Source organism: Lactuca virosa, chromosome 3 (assembly GCF_052849685.1).
Source record: "Lactuca virosa cultivar CGN04683 chromosome 3, Lactuca_virosa_CGN04683_v6, whole genome shotgun sequence".
In the NCBI taxonomy this organism is placed as follows: Eukaryota; Viridiplantae; Streptophyta; class Magnoliopsida; order Asterales; family Asteraceae; genus Lactuca; species Lactuca virosa.
In genome coordinates, this window is record NC_136428.1 from 339,245,414 (window position 1) to 339,251,380 (window position 5,967).

Sequence of the window (5,967 nt, forward strand, 5' to 3'; positions counted from 1 at the left end):
TTGTGGTACCCAGCCAAATCAGGGTTCTTTGTCCAAGCATTCTCAGATGCTGATCTTGGGGGATGTGGACTGGACCGAAAGAGTACCACTAGAGGATGCCAATTTCTGGACGGCAAACTTGTTAGCTGGCAATCCAAGAAACAAACTTGTGTGTCTCTCTCCACTTCCGAAGCAGAATATATAGCCGCAACATCATGCACATCTCAGGTCATTTGGATACAAAGTCAACTTCGAGACTATGGCCTGAACATGAAGAAAATCCCACTATATTGTGACTCAGAGAGTGCAATTAGGATTTGTCATAACCCAATGCAACACTCAAAGACGAAACACATAGCACTGAGGTATCACTTTATCAAAGAACATGTAGAAGATGGTAACGTTGAAATTCATTTCGTAAGAACCACTGATCAATTGGCTGACATCTTCACTAAGGCCTTGCCTGAAGCAAGTTTTAATAAAATCCTACAAGGCTTAGGAATGATGGAAGCTGAATCTGTACCGAAATCTCTTTTGTCTCAATAAAAGTTGGAAGCGAAATAGAGCGAACGCTCGGTCCATTTTGGGTTCGGTTCTTCCGGTAACCGAAATGAACCAAACGCTCGGCCTATTTCGGGTTCGGTCTCACCGGGCTCAGTTCGCCTCTCATCTCCAAATGATGATTTCGGTTGTATAGTATGTATACACTTTTCTCGCAATATATTTTATGTTTTACCTTTTATTTTCATAAAATTCAAAAATATTTTTCTTTCTGTTTTAATTCTTTTCAGAAAATCTTATAAAATCCAAAAATATTTTCTTTCATTTTATTGCAATTTGCTTCATATAATTTGTGTATAAGGACTATTCTCAATGATGGAGCTGGGGAAGGTATAATTCTTTATCTATGTCCTAGCTAAGTGTCCCTAGAAGCATGCTATTGCATGTTGACCCAAGCCTCAAAAGATTTTGAGTGAAGCCTTAATGACTTGATATATACAAATCATGTCTCACTCTAATCATGAGCTACCTTACTCTTCTCAAATTGAGTTAAGAGTTTTTCTGCTTAGTCTATCTTTTATAGCAGAGGTACTTTCGATTCTTTAACCATCTCTTATTTATTCTCCATCATACTTCATCTCATAAATGTAACCCTTGAGACTCTCAGCATTACCACTGAGGTTTACGGTTACACATCTTCTGTGTTAATGATCTTAGTTTCGTGCCACTACGTGCTAAGTGAAACCCAAAATTCAAAACCTTTAAAGCATTGACGGTGAACAATTATATGTTCTAGCTTTCACTTTTGAATTAACGAAACCACTTTTGTGAAAGTACCTTGAAATCTCTTTTTATTTTGAGAGATCCTTATGAAAATGTCATGCACCACGACTTTTCTTCCCAAAGGATCCAGTTTTTACTTTTTTTTGAGATTTCTAATTAATGATTATCAACAAGTCACTGAATATGTTCCAAACCTACTTGTTTAACAGGCCACATCAGTCTCACAAGTACTTCGTTCTATTTCGGTCTTATATCAAGTATCGGAAACCAGAATTGAAGCGAAAGCCACCCTTAATAGCCTTATATATAAAAGATGCCTTTCAATGCTTCTCGACAAGTACTTGATCGTAATTCAACGGGAATCCAAACAAGCACTTTGAAGTCTCTCTTGACTTTGAAGGAAGAGATTCACGCCCGGGATCCACTGCTTTATGTATTAAATGACATCACAAATTCCCACAAAGAGTTTGATTTATTTCTTTATCTTTGACACTATCTTGAACGAAAATCTTGAATTTTCCAAAAGTCTTGTTATTCATAAGTTATTCATAAATATATAGCTTCGGTTCCTAACGATGTAATGCAGTTATTTCCAAACGAAGGGGGGGTCGGTATAAAGCCTTTGGAAATTATGGTAATAAAGATTCGATTGAAGGTTCAAGCGATGACACAGCAGGACGTCTAATCGATTGGTAATTTGAAAAGAGGATAAGTATGGAAATGCACGTGAATTTGAATCGTTGCCTAATCATGCGTCATCGGCTGTTTTATCGGGGTTGCTAGTTGTCAAATCACGCCTTTTAAGCGTCGTTTCCGAAATTAATGGAATCATTGCTCACGATTTTTCTCTCTCTTCACAATCGTATATAAGGGATTGATCTCTGTGGGATTCTTCTCTACCACACTTCCACTCTTTCAAGCAAAAAGAAGGCGTTTTAGTTTTCACTGTTCATCTTCTTCTTCTTCAAGCTTCAACCATTGCAGAATCTTCCTCTGTTCAAGAAACCACTGCACGCTCCACTCTTCTCGCAATCAAGGCCAACCAGAACTTGTTGATCGACCTTACACCGTTCCTCTACGATACTTACATGTATCAAGTGGTGGAATGTCTAAAGTATTCCCCATTCGCCAAAGCTCTCTCAATGGTGGAAGTCGTACCAATGGCTTGCCTCTCACAAATCTATTCCACTTCTACGTACGACAAAGGTGCAGAGAAGATTTACTTCGACATACACAACCAGAAAGCTTCAATCTCCAAGAGCCGATTTTGCTCATTGCTAGGGCTCACTTATGACGAATCCATGGTGAATCCTGATTCCATCTCCACAGGTCAGCTTTTCTCGATGTTCTACAACATGGGGTATATTGAAACCCTAACTACTGTGACCAAGTTCAAGAGATCATGCCTTCCTCCTCAATGGAATGGCCTCTTCACCCTTCTCTTCAAAGGGCTTTCTGAACGAAGTGCAGGATCTGATGGTGCTAGCAAGTCTTTTATGACTCTGCTTTATGGGTTGTACCGTGGTGTCAACTTTGATTATGGTTTGGTTTTGTGGCTTCAACTTGTCCAAAGTTTGTCATCTACTTCTCGTCACACAGAAATTTCATGTGCCCGGTTTTGGACCATTATCACTCAATGGATTATGGAGCGTTATCATGTTCCTATCATGGCAGACTCACTGCTCTCCTCCATTGCTACATTTCATACCACAAACATCATTGTCTCTCATCCGTCGAAGTTTATCTTCATTGGCTCAGTTCCTGCGTCAATGTATGCTCGTGTGTCCCCTGCGAGCAAGCTTATTCAGGAGTACAAGAAGCTCCCATCTTCTGGTCCAAGGGAAATTACTCTTGAAATGGCAAAATCTATTGAGGAAGAAGACAAACCTGCTAAGCGGGGAAAGAAGCAAGAAGCGAAAAAGGGGGATAAAGGAGGTCAAGTATCAAAGGTTCAGACTCCAAAGAAGCGAAAGTCTGAGAAGGCAGCACCTTCCCAGCCCAAGTAGAAGAAGGCCAAGAAACCTGCTCGAAAGCTTATTCTTCAATCCTCAAGCGACTCTGACTCTGAGTACGTGCCTACTGGTCATCAACCTACCATTCCTAGCGAATCTGAGAGCGAAAGCTTAGATGATGAAGGTTCGGCTCGTGGTGGTACACCACCTCGTTCGCCTACACCAGAGGTACACGTTCGCTCCCAAACATCTTCTCCTACACCTGTTTCCATTCCTATTTCATTACCTCACACTTTTCCAATAATCACCTCTCAACCTTCCTCTACCATTCCCATTCCTACACCTATTTTCTCTGAAGCTACAACCACAACCACCACTGGAGTTCAGACCAACGTATCTGATACGGGGGTTCGTTCTTCAGCACCCGAAACCCCTGTTACTACCAAACCTCCATCTCCTACCCAATTGACAGAGACCAATACCGTTCTTCGTGGTGAAGATGATGATTATGACACCTTCTACTACAGTCCCTAAAGGGTGCTAAGAGACGATGATGATGATGCCCCTGTCACCAAGCGCCATCTTAAGCAACTGAATGAGAAGCTAGATAAGCTGATGGCTTCCTCCTCTACTCAGGATTCCTCTTCTGAGTATGCTATAAAAGGCTTGATGGCCACCTGGGTCAAGGAACACGAAGCTTCCATCTCCAAAGCCACTTTCGCTATTGATGCTTCAAAAAAAGTTTGCAGAGAGGCGACCGAAAAAGTCGATAAACTAATTTCTAACGCAAACAATTTACTTGAATCTTTACAGGGCGCTGTAGAGCAGAATGCTAACAAGGTCAATGCCTCGGTTAAGTCCCTCACTCAATCTCTTCAACAAGAGAAAGAGCTATTTGCGGTGCTTCGCAAGGATCTCACCTCTGATCACATCAAACATCAAGCTTCTGTCTCTGAACTTTTGAATAAACTTCAGGCAGATCTTGCCTTGGAAAACAAAGTGATGGATGTACTTGCTCTGAGGACCACTCAACTCAAAACCCAGACTCTCAAGCTCAATCAAGCGAACGAGGAACTTGAAGCACTACGTTCGGAGCGATTTGTGGTTAAAAGTTATGTTTGTAATGTTCACTTTATTCTCCTTCATCTTCTTGAAGCCTACGATTCCGTTCTTACCATCACGGTTCGACGTCATTTGGCTGAGAGCCTGCTCTGGATATTCTAAGCCGGATAGAGGGTGTTCTGGAGTCTGTTGTCACTCCACAACAAGGGGGAGAAGAGCCAAAGTCTTCATCTCAACCACCGAAACCACAACAACCGAAGGTGGTTACTGAACCGAAGGGGAAAGAAGCTTCGGGTTCGGGCATGTAGGATAGGGGAAAGGAATTGTTGATGATACTGATGATGAGGATGATGTTGTTATTTAAGACACGGTTCCTAAACCTAGTCCTCTCAAAGCCGAGCCCACTACTCAGGAGATTAAGGAAAAAGTCACTGCTGCCCTTAATAAGGAGAATGAGAAAAGAGAAGCGAATATGCTTAACCAGAGGAAATCGATGTTTCCTCTGTGGACGTTGGAAAGGCTACGAAAGGAGGTTATTGAAACTCCAAGTTCACATTGGATGGAGCCCGTTCTTTCATTTAATGTCGAGAATTCTAAAGATTCTCAATTTGACATGCCAATCACTCGTAGAGCCTTCATCTTTCACTGCTTCGAGTCGTTAGTCGCGGTTCTATCTCTTAACCCGAAGGTTGATCAAGACTTTCTTGAATATTATCATGAATTCTCTCAACCTCAGTACCTTACCTGGAGTAACAAGAAGATCACAACAATTAAGGTGCTGAAACCTACTGCAGCAGGGAAGTTCATTAACATCAAGTTCAATGTGACCCGAGGATCAGATGGTTCGGTCCATATGATTTCCCTTGCTGATCTGCCAAATCTGAATCCACACGATTGGATTCTTATGAACAACATCCTACTCTCCAATCAGAAAGAATATGAGCCCATCATTGATCAAATCAAGTGTACGCTAGTGTGTTACATTCATGAAGTGGCGAAGATGGATCAGGATATTGCCACTGCTATACGCAAGAGGCCCTTAATCAAGCCTGTTGGGAAGGCTGGTGACACTAAGCTGATGGTGAAGGGAAAAATTGATCCACAGTCTCACACTGTCATGTTTCTTAGAGGCGAAGGTCAAAGATGCTTATTTGCTCTGGCTGACAAATATATATTCTCCCATTCCTGTTTGGAGCACATTCTTGAGCTTATCCATGGGTGTGATCAAAATAGTGAAGCACACAAGAAGTTGTTCTCAGATATGCTTCGATGGTATATGGCTTTCATACAAACTCTTCTTGCCATCATTCCAAAATTGTTCAAGGTTGTGAAGCGAACTACTCAACCTCCACCGAAGTGAAGACCGAAGTGAAGTCTCGTCCCATTTGACGCAAAGGGGGAGATTGTTCGGTCTAGTAGGGTTGCGTCCTTGGGCTCGGTCCTTAGCCCAGTTTTTTTAGACGGTTTGGGCCTGTCCAACCGTGTTTGTTTTTTTAGGGTATAGTATTTAAGGTGCATGCATGCATCCTTTGTTAGTAGTGCTTTAATTATTATTATGATCATTGTACTACAAACCCTAGCTCACCTCTACAGTGGAAGTTCTTTGTCGAGCTCTGCTGAGGCGTGACTACATTTGAATCATTAAGCATTACTTGATTCTATATCGTGTTCATTGAGTTTATTTTCTTTT